Raw genomic sequence first — 19,307 nt, forward strand, 5'->3', positions numbered from 1 at the left:
TCCAGCAAAGGAAAGCTCACTACCTCAGGGGCTCTCCAGGGCTGATCCAGGGTCATCAACCCCCTTCCTAGGGGATGATCAACCCCCTTCCTGGGAGGTCCATCAAAATGTAAAAGCCACCACCATTTGACCCAGAAACCCCACTTCTAGGAGGCAGCCTTACAGCAAGGCTCACACCAGCGTAGAAAGGTAAACGTTCAGGGGTCTTTGTCACCGTGTTGTTTGAGATGGTGGAGAAGTGCACCGAGCCCTTTCCCGTGTCCATCATCAGGCAGCTGATGAAATCATTTGGGTCCCTCCGTGCCGTGAGATACTCTACGACTGGTAAAAAGAAGGAGGTAAGTCTACGTACGTGGATGGTGCAGTTAGCGGAACAGCCTGGGAAACGGGCCCGGGGCGGAGATGAGGGTGTGCACGTCCGTGTTCACAGAGACACGGTGCGGTCCTGGGGCTTCCCTCCCGGGAGTAGGATTTTGGAGGAGATATGCATATTTCCACCTTTCACTTTAGACACCTCTGTGGGGTTTTAAACCAGGGGACAAGTATTAACTTTTGTTACTGAAGATGTAAAGAAAGAGGGCGTCCCTCCTGTGCCTGGAGCGAGCACAGGAGAGGGAAGGGCTGCTCGATTCATCCCATCTGTCAGTGCTGTCACCAGACTTAGGGCCAGGCCTCAAGCTGCTGAGATGGACACGGCCCCAGTCCCGCTGTTCCAGCTGGTCATTCCTGCTGCTCTAATAGCGAAACCTCGGCATCTTGGTGGCTTCATGCAGTCGAGGCCAGCCCCTTGCTTTTCCGAAGTCTGCAGAGGGCACATGTTGGGGTGGGTGGGGGGCGCCTCTGGGAACAGGGACCTGGCTGGAGGGGAGGACGGACAGAGTCCCCAGAGTAGGAATGAGCGTGGCAGGTCAAACCCAGCCTGGAAGCCCCGGCTTGGGCCGCCAGCAGGCCGTTCAGGAGAGGTGGGCTGCAGCAGGAGCCAGGTCCCGGGGCCCCTTCGGCCACGGTAAGGAGTTTGAATTTATTCCAGTTGTGGTGGGAAACCAGTGGATGAATGAATGAGGCAGAAGAGCAGACGGGTGAGAAGGCAGCGTGGTCTGTCCCCGGCGGGGAGAGGGCAAGCGCAGGACACCACCCGAGTCCAGAAGCCCCCCAGACATGAGGAGACGACACTGGGGAGTTGGGAGGTTGGCCAGGCCGGGAGCTCAGGAATGTTTGCTCAGGCAGTGGCCCTGGTGGGCAACGAGGCCAAGGGTGTAAGCAAAGCCATTCACGGCAGAGGAGACAGAAAAGGCCCCAAAGCACGTGCAGAGATGGACAAACTCACCAGTCTCACTTTCATCCACTAGACTGGGAAGGGCAGGGCTGGGTGCTGCCAGGTGCGGGCATGGGTGTGGGCGTGGAGGACCCCTGGTGCCCTGCGCGGGAACAGCAGCTCCTGGAGCCAATCACGAGAGCCAGCTCTGGGGCTCATGCAAATGAAGTGCCCCCGTCCTGGGATTCAGCAATTCTGCTCCTGGACACTTGTCCCAAGACTCCCTCACAGGTCCCTATGGCGCCCTGTGGTGCTGTCTGGGCCAGCGGGCATTGCAGGTACCTGAGTGCCCATCACTCGTGACTTGCAGGCACTGTGCTGTGCACTTGACCTCAGGATTCCACTGCAGAAAGAATCTCTGTTGTGCCCATTGTACTGCTGAGGAGACTGAGGCTCAGCAGGTGGGACCCCTGGCCCAAGGCACTGCCATGTCCGGAGCTAAGGTCTGACCCAGAGTCAGCTGTCCCGGTGGCTTCAGCTCCTGACCTGCTCCCCATCACAGGGGCAGCTCCTGCAGGGACGGTGGCTGTGAGGTGGGCAGGAGGTGGTCTTGCGCCCTGGCCACCGTCAGGAGCCTGGTGTGAGTCGTGGCCCTGCTACTCAGCAGCCCCACAACTTCAGACAAGTTGCCCCTTTGCTGGGCATCCTCAGGCTTCCCACCTGTCAGGTGGGCACAGGGGGACCCACCTCAGAGGCCTTAGTGGGTTTCTTTTTTTTTTTTTTTTTTTACTTATTTATTTTGACTTATTTTTTTTTGGCTGTGTTGGGTCTTCGTTGCTGTGCACGGGTTTTCTCTAGTTGTGGGGAGTGGGGGCTACTCTTCGTTGCGGTATGCGGGCTTCTCATTGCAGTGGCTTCTCTTGTTGTGGAGCACGGGCTCTAGGCACGCAGGCTTCAGTAGTTGCGGCACCCAGGCTCAGTAGTTGTGGCGCACGGGCTTAGTTGCTCCGCCACATGTGGGATCTTCCCGGACCAGGAGTTGAACCTGTGTTCCCTGCATTGGCAGACGGATTCTTAAGCACTGTGCCACCAGGGAAGTCCCTTTAGTGGGTTTCTTATATCCAGCCCCTGACACAACTGATGTGTCTTCCCCTTCTCCCCAACTCCCCATGCACACGGGGGAAGTCTCCCATCACCACCCCAAATTTCAATAAGGAAGGCTTCTCAGCCGGGGAATCATAGAAACTGGTTTTGCAGAAGTTGAATCCAGGCTGACTCAGCTGTGAGGCCTTCACTCTCGGGCCTCCATCCCCCCAGTATTAGGCCAGATGGTCCAGGGGAGCTGACACTCTCTGACCCAAGCAATGCTTCCTGTTGGGGGCCAGGAACTCTGGGTGCTCTTGATGAAAGAGCCCGGGGTGGGGAGAGGGAGACTCCCCAAGGGAGTGTGGACTAACCTGCACACCGACGTGGGGGCATGTTGAGGGGTTCACAGCAGCCAGAGGCCCCAGCCGTTTTCTCACCAGCAGAGCCTCACCCACATAACTGCCTTAGCAGAGACCCTTGGACCTGACACCCATTGCACTCTGCCTGGGCCCAAACAGAACAGAGAGGCCAGACACTGAGCTGCCAGCCTTCCTTGGGGGGCAAGCTGGCCACCGGGCTGGGGTGGCTGGAACCTTCAGACCGTCAGGGAAGAAACAGGAAGCAGCGGAGGGTGGCTCACGGTGAAGAGTCCAGGCACTGGGGCCAGACGGCCTGGTTCGCGGCCCGCCCATCTCCCGCGGCTCCCTGGGCAAGTGTGTCGCCTGCCTGTGCCACCACAGGGACAGCAGCGGGGCCTAGTCACTGGGTTGCTGTGACCACGCAGCAGGGCAGTTGTTGCGTTAGGCACACGACACAGGTAAGCCGCTGTCATTGTGATTCTTGCACGTCCACCAAGCCCTCTGGCGAACACGTGGGCCACGGCATCCCATTCATCAGGCCTGTCAGTCAGGAGAGGCTAAGTTATGCTGCGGTAACAAAAGCCCAAATCCCGGGGGCTTAATACAACAAAAGTTTATCTTTCACTCATTCAGCACGCCCCAAATGGCTCAGCTGTGGCTTTGCTCCGTCATCGAGTCAGGCTGACGGGGCAGCCAGCGTCAGGAACACTGCCAATTGCTGCGGCAGAGAGACGGGAGCAGTGGCTGGTGCTGGCTCTTAGAGCGTCTGCCTGGACGTAAGACACATCACTTCTCCTTCAGACTGACCAGTGCAGGTCACATGGCCAGTCCCAAGGGAGGAGCACGGCCCTGGATGCACCTGGAGGATAGAGAGGCAGCTTAGGTATGAGCAGCGCCAGTGACTGCCCGCCCCGCCCACCTCCTGAATCACCGTCATCACTATTAGTCTAAACGTTGGGCTCAGAGGGACCCAGGAGCCGGCCCCAGACCACAGGGCAGTCACCGGCAGAACAAGAGCCGTTCCCTTGGTTGACGATTCTTTATTGAACAGCTACTGTGTGCTAGACCCTGTCTTAGGCATTGGAGAAATCACACAGAACAGGGAGCCAAAAAGCTCTGTGTTTAAGACAAACTTTATTTTTTTCTGGTGGTCGTGGGAACAGAGACATAAGCAGTCAACATAATAAGTGAGTGAGGGATAGCCTCGGTGAGAAGGTGGAAACAAGAGTCAGGGAGGGGAGGTTGGCATCCTGGACGGAAGGAGGCCCTTCAGTTTTAAGTACGGTGGTCAGGCCTCATTGAGAAGGTGACATTTGAGCAAAGACTGAAGAAGGTGTGGGGGTGAACCATGGGGGTGTCTGGGAAGAGCATTCCAGACGCTGGGAGCAGCACGTGCAAAGGCCCATTCTGTCACTCAGTCGACAAGCACTTACTAGGCCCTACTCGGGCTGGGCACGGCACACAAAGCCAAATGAAATAATCCCTAACTCTGAAGACTTCAGAGCCCAGTGGGGAAGAAAGGAAAGGCCTGGTCATTAATGAATTAATCATCCATCCATCCACTAAGCATTTATTTAGTGCCCACAGAGTACCCTGCTCTGTGTGGGGTACGGGGGCTTTGGCACAGGTGTCTGTGCCAGCCTGGCAGGGAAGGCAGTTGCTATCCAGTGTGAGAGAGAAGCACAGAGGTCAGAGCTGCCCAGAGAGGGGCCTGGGGCTTGGAGAGCTCTGAGACCTGGGCCACAGTCCCAGGGAAAGATGACGAAGGCTGACTATAACAGTGGGGCTGGAGGGGAGGGATTTAGGAGGTGGAATCAGCAGGACCTGGTGACTGATTGGATTTGGAGGCTGGGAGAAGGGATAACCCAGGGTGACTTTGCGGGTCCCACCTGGGGTAACTGGGAAGCTTGAGAAGGGAAGATTAAGAACGTGGGATGCAAGATGAACAACACAGTCCTACCGGACAGCACAGGGAACTGTGTTCAATATCCTGTGATAGACCACAGTGGAAAAGAAAAAAAAAAAAAAAAAGGTGGGATGCAGAAACATCTTGGCAGAAAATGATGAGTATAGACTTGACCACATGGTGTCTGGTGGGACGTTGTGCTGCTTCATCAGAGGCCTGCGGGGTTCGAACCTGGGTCTGCCCTTGCCTGGCTGCACGGTCTGGGACAAGTCAGAAGCCAGTCCTTCTCTGAGCCTTATTTTGTCACTTGTAACCTGGGAATGAATATTATGTACTTTGCAAAGTTCTGGCATGGGCGGCGGGGGGTGGGGGGGGGGTGGTGGTGGTTAAGTGATGTCACCTATGTGCCGCATTGGTGGCCCTCAGCCTCAGCTGCTCACAAGAATACCAGGGAGCTCTGAGAAAACCCCACGCCCCAGCGGCTCCCCAGCCCCACTCAATCGCAGGGCGGGGGCGAGGCATTGTCCTTCCAGAGCTTGGCAGATGAGGCCAAGTGCAGCCAAAGTTGGGGACCACTGCGCCACCTGCTCTGCCTGGCACACTGGGGAGCTTTTCATTTTCAGGTTCGATGCTGTTATTTTCTGTACCACTATTTAGGTGGCGACATCCAGAAGGCAGCTGGAGAGCTAACTCTGGAGGGAGGTCCTACCTGGTGCTGCAGACCCTGGTCTCTGGCCATGTGGGTCAGAACACTTCCCAGTGGGAGTCGCTGCCTTGGGCCTTCCTAAAAGGGGACCTTGTGGGGATCGACTTCAAAAAATGGGTAAGAAAGGAAGCTGATTGTGAAAACAGTTCCCACACGCCCATGTAACCGGGAGCTTTATTCCTCTCAAAGTAATTGAAAGTTTTTACACCAAATCGGCATAAAGGAGAATTACAAAATACAGGTAAGGAAAAAGAACACAAAATGCCTAAGTCCACCACCTGGGGGAAAATCACTGTGAATAACCTTACAGGCAAATCACAGGTAAATATATTAATTATACACATATAGATTCATATATATGTATGTATATACAAGTATTCATAACTATAATACTTTTATTTCCACCAAAAATAAAACCAAACCCTTAAGCTTCAAGCAGACCTGGAGTCACACCTGCCTTCACCTGTTAGGCAGGTAACTTAACCTTTCTCTGCCACGTGCTCCTTGTCTAAATGATAACTCCCACAATAGATGCGTCGTTGCTTGTGTTTAAACAGTTATTTTGAAAGACATTTAAATACTGCAAAATATCATCTTTTACATTTCCCCATGGAGTCACCATTTCCAGTGCAATCTGTTCCTTTGTGTAAATCCAAGTTTCCATCTGGTGTCATTTTCCTTCCTCCGAAAAGACTAAATGCTAATTCTTCAGCATTTCTTGTAGTCTTTGTTTGCTGGTGATGAAATAGTTTAGTTTTTGTGTGTCTGAAAAAGTAGCATGTTTTTTTCCTCTGCCTTCTTTTAAGATTTTCTCTTTATCACTGCTTTTGAGCAGTTTGATATGATGTGACTTACTGTGATTGTCTTTGTGTTTCCTTTGCTTGGGGTTGGTTGGGTTCTTAGACCTATTGGTTTATAAATTTTCATGACATTTGGAAAGTTTCCAACCATTACTTCTTCAAGTATTTTTTCTGCCTCCCTCCCCGCCTTCTCCTTCCCAGACTCCAATGACTTGTATGTTAGGTGGCTGAAAGTGGTCTCACAGCTCACAGGTGCACTTTTCAGTTTTTTAAAATTTTTTCTCTGTGTCTCTCATGTCAGATAGTTTCTGATGCTGTGTCTTCCAGTTTCTAATCTTTTCTTCTGCAGCGTCTAATCTGCCTTTATCCCTGTCTAGACCTCATAGTTCTTATCTTGAGAAGGTGTTTTTAATATCTTCCACATTTAAAATTCCTGAACCCGTGACACCCAGTTACAGTAACTATTTTAACATCCTTCTCTGCTAATTCTAGTGTCTATGTCAGTTCTGGTTTGGTTTTGATTAGTTGATTTTTTTCCTCTTCATCATGGTTGTGTTTTCCTGCTTCTTTGCCCCCTGGTGATCTTTGGATGCCAGACATTGTAAATCTGACCTGGTTAGGTGCTGGTATGTTTGTGTCCTGTGAATCTTCTTGAGCTTTATTCAGAGATGCAGTCAAGTCACTTGGAAATGGTTTGGTTCTTTCAGGTCTTGCTTTTATGACGTGGTCGGTGGGTCTGGAGCAAGGCTCAGTCTATGGCTAGTCATGCCCGGCTCCTGAGGCCAGGCCTTCCTGAGTGTTCCACTTACTGCCCTGTGAAATGGGAGACTTTTGGTCTGGCTGGCGGACACAGGCACCATTCCCAGTCCTGTGTGATACCAGGCCACCGTCTCTCTGATCCTTTCAGCTGGCTCTTCCCCGGCCTCAGATAGCATCCTCACACGCCTGCACAGGTTACCTGCGGGTGCTCAAGGGGGCCCCTCCTTGGATCGGCAGGTTCTCCCTCTGGGCACTCTCTCCTCCTGTGCTCTGCCCTTGAACCATGGCTGCTGTAGTCTCCGTGTACCCCAGGAGTTCTCTGAGCCCTGTGAGCTCCCCTTCCCCACGACCCAGCCTGGAAGGTCTCAAGGCAGCAAGGTGGGTAATCATGAGAGCCCACCGTGTTCATTTCCTGTGTTGCAGCGATCATGGTTCTTTGTGGCCTGAAGCCAGTGTCTTGATAATCGCTGAGTCATGTATTTTATCTGTTTGGTTGGTTTGTTTCAGGTGATAAATCGGTCCCTGTGACTCCATCTTGGCCAGAGCAGACAACCCCCAGTGATTCTGGGCCTCTGCACCTGAATTAAACTTGTTTCTTCTCTCTCCTCCCTCTGCCAGCCAAGGCTGATGTGCATCCTGGGTCAGACCTTCTGCCACCCCTGAGGGAGGCCACATGGAGGCCCAGAGAGCCTTGGGCCTGGAGAGGTCCCAGCGCCTGGGGAGAAGGAGGGGTCACAGTCAGCATGGTCCAGGCACCCGGCAACACGTGTCATCCACCCCACCTCTCCCAGGTGAGAAAGCTGAGGCCCAGAGAGGTGGAGCCCCCCCCCAAGGTCACACAGCATGAGAAGTCAGGGCAGGATCTGAACCCAGGCCTGGCAGACCATACTATTAATAGCTAACATTTGTTCAGTACTTACTCTGTGCCAGGCACTGTTTGAAATGCCTTCTGTGGCTCATGATGTTTAATCCCCAGCACAGCCCTGTCAGGCAGAAGTGGTTGGCTCAGTATTGAACCAGCAGTGCCGCTGAGGGTTCGAGAGAGAGAGGGCGTCTGGAATCTGGGTTTGAATCCTGCTTCTAGCTTTTAAAGCATGTGTGATCTTGGACCAGTCACTTAAACTGAGCCTCAGTTTTCTCGCCTGTAGCTAAGTGTTATAGGTTGAATTTCCCCCCCCCCCCAAATTCATATGTTGGCATCCTAGCCCCCAGAACTTCAGAATGTGACCTTATTTGGAATGAGGATCAATGAAGATGTAATTAAACTGGGATGAAGCCATTAGGGTGGGCCCTAATCCAGTATGACTGGAGTCCTTATAAAAAGAGGAAATTTGGGTGCAGAGGCATGCATTGAAGGCAGACAGTGTGCAGATACTCGGGTTGAAGAGTGTCATGTGCGAGCCAAGGAGAGAGGCCTGGAACAGATGCTCCCTCACAGCCCTCACAAGGAACCAGCCTTCTGATGCCTTGATTTTGGATTTCCAGCCTCCAGAACTGTGAGGAAAGAAGTTTCTGTTGTTTAAGCCACCCAGTCTGTGGTACTATGTTACAGCAGCCTTGGTAAACCCATATGTCAAGGCTGATAACAGTACCTATCTCACATGGAGAGGATTATACGAGAGCAGATGTGTGAAAGTGCTTAGAAAAGGGCCTGGCCCACACCAACACGCAATAATTGATGAGGTAGCTTAGGCCCAGAGAGGTTAAGCAATTTGCCCAGGATCACACAGCTCCTGTGCTCCTGATCTCTTGATCACCCTACTGAACTCCAATCTAAGTTCTCTCCAAGTATGCTTTGTGGGGTTCCTGCCACCCTGAGCCTTCTTTGCCTGTAGTTGGTGCTTAACCACACCAATCGATCATCCTTTCAGAGGTCAAAGGAAAAAACTGAAACAGCAGAGAAGGGGGCCAGGCTGGCGGAGGAAGGATCTTACTCAAGGAAGTAATTATATATTAAGTGGAAAAGTCCACCAGTGTGTTCAGTGATTCAGCACTGCCATGTCCCTGTCAGATGTGCAGCCCTGGCTGCCTTCCAGGGACTAGAGCTGTGTCAGAGTGTCTGCTGTAAGTCACCTCTCTGACACCATCCAGGTGTGCTGGCTTGTGGGGGCTGGCAGGTGGGCTGGAGGCTGCTCTGGGCAGAAGTTCCCGTGGAGAGGAGGGCGTGGCGTTTCAGGATGCAGCGGCCTGGCGCCTAATTAAGTGCTAAATCACAGGCCCTGGGAGCCGAGCCTCAGTTTCCTTGTCTGTAAAATGGGTGTCACTGTGATGGGGAAGCCCCAGGACCTGTGGACGTTCAAGAGCCTGTTGCCGGGTGGCACCTCCCCAGCCATGCCCTGCTGGAGGCCAGAGAGAGAGTCAAAGCAAGGCTGCAGAGGACACAGTCCTTCCCAGTCATTCAGGGCTGGGGAGAGGGTGGGAGAGCAGATTGCAGCAGCTGTGGGACAACCTCTCCAAGTAGACCTGACTGGCTATAGCGTGTGGGGTACAGGGGCGGGTGTGTAGGGTGGGTGAGTGGATGTTGTGGACCCTGAATTTTAGGGAAAATGTTACTAGAATGAAATGTGCCCACAATCACCACAACTCTGCTCCCGCCACCCCCTCATCTCTGCTCTGGGGAGAGGGACTATCATGCAGATCAGAGAGGTGGAGGGACTGGCCCTGGGGTGCACAGCCAGAAAGTGGTCAGGTCGTGCTGCTGAGGACAGATGTCCAGAGGGCAGGGGCCCTGAGCACCCAGGGCAGGCCTGGCACAGCTGGGGTCACCAGATTTAGCAAATAAAAATAGAGGACACCAGTTCAATTTGAATTTCAGATAAACAGTGCATTAGTATAAGTATGTCCCATGTAATGCTTGGTACATACTTGTACTAAAGTTTTTTGCTTATCTGAAATTCAAACCTAACTGGGCATCTTGTATCTTATTTGGAATCTTAAGCACAGGGAGGGGTAGAAGATGGTGGGGTTTCGGGTGGGAGACTCTCAAGCCAGACTGCCTGAGTTTCAGTCCTGACTCTGCCACTTACTGGGCCCACGGTCAGTCCCCTCGGGTTACTGGAAGCTCAGCCTGGGTTTCCTCCTCGTCTTCAGGTCACCTTCCTCATAGGACTGGTGTGAGGATTCCCTGAGATGACCCTTCTAAAGCCCTCAGATGGGGCCTGGCCACAGTAAGGACTCAATACATGCTCCCTATTATTCACTGAATTTGGGTGCACAGAGGAACTATAATCAATCATTAGCCCTGTGTCTAAGGCAGCAGGTCTCAAACATTGGGGGTCTTAGGACCCCTTAGCTTTTAAAAAAATTATTGCAGACCCAGAGCTGTTGTGTATGTGTATATCTATCAATATTTACAGTGATAGAAATTAAAGCTGAGAAAAAATATAAATATTTATGCATTCATTTTAAATGACAATGAACCCACTGTGTTTACAGAAATAATACATTTTTAATGAAAAATAGCTCTTTTAAAACCAATGAAATACAATAAAACTTAGCGAAAAGAGTGGCACTGTTTTTCACTTTTGCAAATCTCTTGCACGTGTGGTTAATAGAAGTCAGCTGGATTCTCACAGCAGCCACTGCTTTCCACCTCTCGCGATATCACACCTCACGTAGCCTCTAGAAAACTCCACAGTACGCCTGTGAGTTGTGAGCGTGTGAGTGTGAAAAACCCAAGTATCCGAGTTATTACCATGAAAATAGTTTGAGCTTTTGATCTTCTGATCCCCTGAGAGAGGCGCCAGGACCTGGCTTGGAGAATCACTGTCTGAGGCTCGTTTGGGACAAAGACCCCCCACGCCCCGCCCGCCCGCCCGCACGCACGGCCCCTGAACGCACCCGGCCACAATGGCAGTGGGGCTGAGCCGGGCCTGCGGCATCGAGGTGGCCCGGGCACTGCTGCTGACTGCCCTGCTAGCAACGGGGAGCCCCGCCTGGCATCATCCGTGTACCCCATCTCTCCAGGTAAGAGGGGGCGAGCTGTGCTTGGAACCCTGCGTCTGGGGCTGAGAGCAGGGGCTTGGGGCGGGGGGCACACTGCTCTGTGGGGGGCAGGTCTCAGCCTCAGGGCTTGTCTCTCTTTACACACACACACGCACACACGCTCACACGCTCGCTGCGGGCCTGCTGCACAGCAGGTCCCAGGGACCACAGGTGAATGGCGGGCGAGGTCAGGCCGTGGCCTCCCAGGTGATGCAGGTTGCTTAGTCCGCGTCTGGCTTCTGGGTGGGCGTGCATCTTGTGAGTGACCCTGTGCCCCTTGGGGAGGCCTGTGCGCGTCTCAGGGCCTCTTGCGGGGGTCTGTCTGGGGCTCTGGTCAGGGCGGATGTGTGTCTGCCCTTCCCATGTGGGTGTCTGGCCGCTCCCTGGGCGTGAGGCCCTCTGGGTGTGTGCAGGTCCCTCTGGGTGTCTTGTTCAGTCCGCCTGTGACCGTGGGTCCGTGTGTGCCTGCACGTGAGCCTGTGGTGTGACACTTGCTCTGGGTCAGAGGTGGCTTGCCATCTTGGAGGCTAAGCTGGGGGTGGCTGCAGAGTTCTCCCATTGTCTTCAACACATTCTTCTGGGGCCAGGAGCGTCGTCATGGCAACCAGTGGCCACCTTGTCAATGGAACAGATGTGCTTGTGACCACGTCCAGGGGGCTTGAGCTGTCTCTACACTCCCAGCCACTCCCTGAGCAGGCAGGCAACCCTCGGGACAGGCCACCTCTTGTCCCCCAGCTCCTGGGCTCCAGAAGCCTGCCCGAGCCCACTGCCCCCCAGCCTGGATCTGGGCAGGGGCTGGGCAAGTCTGGGAACAGATCCAGGTCTTCATTCTTTCTTTTTTTTCCCTGTTTTTATTTTTATTAAAAATGTTTTATTTTATTGAGATAAAGCTGATGTACAATATTATATAAGTTACGGATGTACAACACGGTGATTCACAATTTTTAAAGGCTATGGTCCACTTATAGTTATTGTAAAATACTGGCTGTATTCCTTGTGTCTATAGTATAGCCTTGTAGCTCATTTATTTTATACACAATAGTCTGTACCTCTTAATCCGCAACCCCTGTCTTGCCCCTCCCCACTTCCCTCTCCCCACTAGTAACCACTCGTTTGTTCTCTATATCTGTGAGTTTGTTTCCTTTTTGTTATATTCACTAGTTTTATTTTTTAGATTCCACATGTAAGTGATATCATACAGTATTTGTCTTTCTCTGACTTACTTCACTTAGCATAATGCCCTCCAATTCCATCCATGTTGTTGCAAATGGCAAAATTTCATTCCTTTTTATGGCTGAGTAGTATTCCTTTGTGTGTGTGTGTGTGTGTGTGTGTGTGTGTGTGTGTGTGTACACCATACCTTCTTTATCCATTCATCTATTAATGGACACTTAGGTTGCTTCCATATCTTGGCAATTGTAAATAGTGCTGCTATGAACATGGGAGTGCATGTATCTTTTCACATTAGTGTTTTCATTTTTTTAGATATATACCCAGGAGTGGAATTGCTAGGTCATATGGTAGTTCTGTTTTTAGTGTTTTGAGAAACCACCGTACTATTTTCCACAGTGGCTGCACAAATTTACATTCCCACCAACAGTGTACAAGGGTTCCATTTTCTCTGAGGTAATAGGTCATTGTGATTTTTGCATTTCTCTGATGATTAATGATGTTGAGCATCTTTTCATGTGCCTGTTGGCTATCTGTACGTCTTCATTGGAAAAATGTCTGTTCAGGTCTTCTGCCTATTTTTTTAATTGGGTTGTTTGTTTTTTTGATGTTGAGTTGTATGAGCTGTTTATATATTTTGGATATTAACCCCTTATCGGTCATATCATTTGCAAATGTTTTCTCCTATTCAGTAGGTTGTTTTTTCATTTTGTTTCCTTTGCTGTACAAAAGCTTTTAAGTCTAACTAGGTCCCATTTGTTTTATTTTTGCTTTTATTTCCTTTGTTTTAGGAGATGGATCCAAAAAAAATATTGCTACCATTTATATCGAAGAGTGTTCTGCCTATATTTTCTTCTAAGAGTTTTAGTTTTGGTCTTACATTTAAGTCTTTTAATCCATTTTGAGTTTATTTTGTATATTTCATTCTTTTACATGTAGCTGTCCAGTTTTCCCAGTACCACTTGTTGAAGAGACCATCTTTTCTGCATTGTATATTCTTGCCTCCTTTGTCATAGATTAATTGACCATAAGTGTGTGGGTTTATTTCTGGGCTTTCTATTCTGTTCCATTGATCTAGGTGTCTGTTTTTGTGCCAGTACCAGACAATTTTGATTACTGTAGCTTTGTAGTATAGTCTGAAGTCAAGGAGCATGATTCCTCCAGTTCTGTTCTTCTTTCTTAAGATTGTTTTGGCTATTTGTGGTCTTTCGTGTTTCCATACAAATTTTAAAATTGTTTGTTCTAGTTCTGTGAAAAATGCCCTTGGTATTTTGGTAGGGATTGCACTGAATCTGTAGATTGCCTTGAGTAGTATGGTCACTTTGACAATATATTTTTTTAATATTTTAATTTTATCGGAGTATAGTTGATTTACAATGTGTTAATTTCAGGTGTACAGCAAAGTGATTCACTTATACACATATACATTCACTTTTTTTTAGATTCTTTTCCCATATAGGTTATCACAGAATATCGAGTAGAGTTCCCTGTGCTATACAGTAGGTCCTTGTTGGTTATCTATCTTATATATAGTAGTGTGTGTATATTCATCCCAAGCTCCTGATTTATCCCTCCCCCCAACGTTTCCCCTTTGGTAACCATAAGTTTGTTTTCAATATCTGTAAGTCTATTTCTGTTTTGTAAGTAAGTTCATTTGTATCTTTTTTTTAAAGTTAGATTCCACATACGAGTGATATCATATCACACTTTAACAGTATTAATTCTTCCAGTCCATGAACATGGTATATCTTTCCATCTGGTTGTGTCGTCTTCAATTTCTTTCATCAGTGTGTTATAGTTTTCTGAGTACAGGTCTTTTACCTCCTTAGGTAGATTTATTCCTAGGTATTTTATTCTTTTTGATGCAATTGTAAATGGGATTGTTTCCTTAAATTTTTCTGATAGTTTGTTGGTAGTGTTTAGAAATGCAACAGATTCTTGTGTATTAATTTTGTATCCTGCAGCTTTACTGAATTCATTGATAAGCTCTAATAGTTTTCTGGTGGCATCTTTAGGATTTTCTGTGTATACTATCATGTCATCTGCAAACAGTGACAGCTTTACTTCTTAATGGAGCTCTTTTTTTTTTTTCTTCTCTGATTACTGTGTCTAGGACTTCCAAAACTATGTTAAATAAAAGTGGCAAGAGTGGGCATCCTTGTCTTGTCCCTGGTCTTAGAGGAAATGCTTTCAGCTTTTCACCATTGAGTATGATGTTGGCTGTGGATTTGTCGTATATGGCCTTTATTATGTTGAGATCTGCTCCCTCTGAAGAGTTTTTATCATAAATGGATGTTGAATCTTGTCAAAAGCTTTTTCCACATCTATTGAGATGATCATATGATTTTTATTCTTCAGTTTGTTAATGTGATGAATGCATTGATTGATTTACAGATATTGAAAAAGCCTTGCATTCCTGGGATAAATCCTACTTAATAATGGTGTATGATCCTTTTAATGTATTGTTGGATTCGGTTTGCCAATATTTTGTTGAGGATTTTTGCATCTATGTTCATCAGTGATATTGGCCTGTAATTTTCTTTTTTGCAATATCTTTGTCTGGTTTTGGTATCAGGGTGATGCTGGCCTCCTAGAATGAGTTTGGAAGTGTTCCTTCCTCTGCAATTTTTGGGAATAGTTTGAGATGGATAGGTGTTAGCTCTTCTCTAAATGTTTGGTAGAATTCACCTTGAAGCTGTCTGGTCCTGTACTTTTGTTTTTTGGGAGTTTTTAAATTACTGATTCAGTTTCATTACTGGTAATTTGTCTGTTCATATTTTCTATTTCTTCCTGGTTCAGTCTTGGGAGATTGTACATTTCTAGAAATTTATCCATTTCTTCTAGGTTGTCCCTTTTATTGTCATTCATTCTTAGTCAACCAATATTAACCCCCAGCTGTGTGCTGGGCACTGGAGACCCAGTGGCTGCAAAGAGAAACAAAGTCCTGCCCCCAGGAAATTTAAACATGTTAATTAAACCTCACACTTCCTCAGTTCTTATAGTGTACTAGGCACTGTGTTTTGCAATTTACATGTGTTAGTTCATTTAATCACTATGATAATTCTATTACTGGTCCCATTTTACAAATAGGGACATACCGGCACAGAGAGGTTATGTTACTTGCCCTAAACCACACAGCAGTAAATAGCAGAGGCAGACTTGAACATAGAGTATCTGGCTCCAGAGTGCATGCTCTTAACCACCTATACTGCACAACCTCTAGTAAATGAGAGATAACATTTCAGATAGTGGTAAATGCCACAGAGAGACAAAAATAGTGGATGAGGGGTGCTGGAAGCCAGGGTGGTAGAGGTATATACTTGAAGTGTTGGCATTTGAGCTGAGTCTCATTAACCAGAAAGAGCCAGCCATGCAGAGGTCATAGGGGATAGCACATGCAAAGGCCCAGAGGCAGGGTGGAACATGGCATGTTGGAAAAACAGAAGGAAGGCCTCTGAGGCTGGAGCCTAGTGAGGGAGGGGCTCTGTGCTGTCACAGATGAACTCCAAAATCTCAGGGCTCCCCACAACAGACATGTATTTCTTGCCCTTGGGTGTTCCTGATCAGCAGGTGGCTCTCCTCCAGGTGGCCATTCAGGGACCCAGGACTCTTCCTTCTGGGCTCCACTGCCCACACCTCATGGCCCCCTGTGTCAAGCTAGTGGAAGGGAAAGAGTGTGTGGGGTGTCGATGGGCCCAGAGTGGAGCACACCACCCCTACATCACGGTCCAGAACCTAGTCCCATGGCCACTTCCAAGTGCACGGGAGATGGGAAGTGTGGTCCAGCAGTGTCACCTGGAGGAAGAGGGCCTGTGTGGCGGGAATTCAGCCAGATCCAGCCACACCAGTGGATGATGGGTTTGCAGACAGAGAGTAGTCCTGTGGGATTTGCTGATGGCTGGGGGAGCGGAGGAAGACAAAACCCATGACTGACTCTAGGACCAAGCAGCTGGTGGAGGTGGCTGAGGCTCTGGGGTGGGAGTGGGGGTCCATCAAACAGAGTGGCTGTGTCCCTGCCACATGGTCAGTGCTAAGACTGTCTTCTGCTCAGGACAGCATGTGCCAGTGTCTTCACAGGGGTCCTGTCTCAAGTCCCCTCCCGGTGCCACACCCATTGTTGTGTGGCTGGGCAGCTGCTCTCATTAAGAGACAGAGTCTCCTTCCCAACGCCTGGAACCTGGGCTGGCCCTGTGGCTTGCTTTGGCGCTTAGCATGTAGCGGAATTAACGCAGTGCCAGTGTTGGGCCTGGCCTCAAGGAGCCTGGCCACTTCTGCTCCTGTTTCTGGAATCCTTCTTCTCTGATGTGAATGAGGCCTGCTGGAGGATGAGATCATGTGGAAGAGGACCCAGCCATCCTAGCTAAAGTTCTAGATCAGCCTATAGCCGCCAAGTCTGAAATACAGATTCTCACCTGTACGTGGGAGTGAACAGCCTCCTAGGGGCTCAGGAAACATGTCACGGACTTGCCTGAAGCTGGCAGGGGACGGCTGCACCTCAGGTGGAGAAAACTTTGTCCCAGGACTCTCCTGACCTGGGTCTTGCTGAGGGAGTCCCTTGAGTGGAGGGGCATGGGGCAGGGAGCGTGGGAAGATTGGGGGGGGGTGGTCCCAGGCCTTCTGCCGGGGCACCCCCTGCTGAGTGGTGCAGGGCACAGCCCATCCCTGCGGGGCCGTGGGAAGGCTCAGATCCCTCCCTGGGGAGCCTTGAGCTGATTTTAAACTTTAGTCCAGGGGGCATGTGAGAGTGTGCACACGCACACGTACTCACATATGTATGTCTGAACAACAGATTGGCCTTGGTCATCCCTCTACTGTGCTTGCTGTGTGGTCTGGGGTAGAATCCTGCCTCACTCTGGGCCTCAGTTTCTCTGTCTCTAAAACAAGAGATTTGGTCCGAGTCTGAGGCTGCATGCCGCCGACACAAATGCCAAGTTCAGCTTGCAGTCATGTTTTGCTCCAGCCTCATGGTGTTTGTCAACATACAGAAAAAGTAGATTTTACTTTAGAAACCTGAACGTTCAGCCCTTCTTGAAAAACTCAACTGCGGGCTCACTTCCCGCCGTTTTGTGACACCTGGGCCCCGGCATCTGAGTGTTCAGCACCACAGTCCTGGGGGGCTTTCTAATTTTTGATTCAGCCTCTTATGATTTTGGCCTTTTTAAAGTCAGTTTTCTTGAAAAGCCACTTTAGGAATAAACCAAAGAGGGGAAAAATACCTTTGCCCAACACAGAGCCAAATATTTATTACCATAAGCCATGTTTGAAGAATCTCATCATTATGGGAAGAATATAGTAACAGTAGTAGTGATAATTAATAATACTAATATTTAGCATTGATCCATTGCTCCGCCACTCAAAGGGCCGTGCAGTCATTGCCGGGAGGGAGGACCCTCACAACAGCCCTGCGAGGGAGAGATTATTCTCCCCCTTTGCAGATGGAGAAGCTGAGTCTCAGAGCACAGCTGAGCTGGGCACCTTGAGAGAGAAGGCAGGCCCCAGGCTTGGGAACAAACAGTATTCTAAGGGGCCATGGGAAGCCTGGCAGCGACCTGGTCATTCTTCTCAAAGGCCTGGGTTGCCCTCATGCCACGCTCGCTCCTCACCCAGATTGAAGGGGAATCATGGGGTGATTTCTGATATCATGTTATGTGATTAGCATTAAATGGTCATCTGGGGAATCTGGTCAGAAACTCCCCCATTCTCAGGGGCCATGAGACCAGGAGCGGAAGGACCACAGGATTGGGAAGTCTCTGCTCATGGCAGACACTGTAGGTTTTCCAAGGCAGAGGTAAACTGAGATATGGGGTGGGGGGCTTCAAGAAACTTCTGTATGTTTTCTCCTCCCTTATCAATCCACCCATCCACCGACCCACCCACCTACCCACCCACCCATCCTTTATCCATCCATCTATCCATCAACTTATCCATCCACCCATCAACTCATCCATCTATCCACCTACCCATTCATCCATCCACCCATCCACCCATCCAACCACTTATCCACCAACCCACCCACCTACCCACACACCTAGCCACCCATCCATTATCCATCCATCCACTTATCTATCCATCCATCCATCCACCCACCCACCCATCCATCCATCCACCCACCCACCCATCCATCCATCCACCCACCCACCCATCCATCCACCTACCCATTCATCCATCCATCCATCCATCCATATACCCACCCCAATCATCCATCCATCCATCTACCCATCCACCAACTCACCCACTTACCCACCCGTTATCCATCCATCCATCCATCTACCCACCCATTCATCCATCCATCCATCCATCCACCCACCCACCCATTCATCCATCCATCCATCCATCTACCCATCCACCAACCCACCCACTTACCCACCCATCCATTATCCATCCATCTATCCATCCACTTATCTATCCACCCATCCACTCACTTATCCATCCATCCATCCATCCATCCACCCATCCATCCACCCACCCATTCATCCATCCATCTACCCATCCACCGACCCACCCACTTACCCACCCATCCATTATCCATCCATCAGTCCATCTACCCACCCATTCATCCATCCATCCATCCACCCATCCACCCACCCATTCATCCGTCCATCCATCTACCCATCCACCGACCCACCCACTTACCCACCCATCCATTATCCATCCATCCATCCATCTACCCACCCATTCATCCATCCATCTACCCATCCACCGACCCACCCACCTACCCACCCATCCATTATCCATCCATCTATCCATCCATTTATCTATCCACCCATCCACTCACTTTTCCATCCATCCATCCATCCATCCATCTACCCATTCACTGACCCACCCACTTACCCACCCATCCATTATCCATCCATCTACCCACCCACTCATTCATCCATCCATCCATCTACCCACCCATTCATCCATCCATCTACCCATCCACCGACCCACCCACCTACCCACCCATCCATTATCCATCCATCTACCGACTCATTCATCCATCCATCCATCTACCCACCCATTCATCCATCCATCTACCCATCCACTGACCCACCCATTATCCATCCATCCACTGACCCATCCACTGACCCATCCACTTACCCACCCATTCATTATCCATCCATCCACTCACTCATCCATCCATCCATCTACCCACCCACCCATCCATCCATCCACCATCCACTGACCCACCCACTTACCCACTCATCCATTATCCATCCATCCATCCACTTATCTATCCACCCATCCACTCACTCATCCATCCATCCAGCCACCCATCCATCCGTCCATCCATCCATCCATC

This window comes from Balaenoptera acutorostrata, chromosome 10, assembly GCF_949987535.1.
Source record: "Balaenoptera acutorostrata chromosome 10, mBalAcu1.1, whole genome shotgun sequence".
NCBI lineage: Eukaryota > Metazoa > Chordata > Mammalia > Artiodactyla > Balaenopteridae > Balaenoptera > Balaenoptera acutorostrata.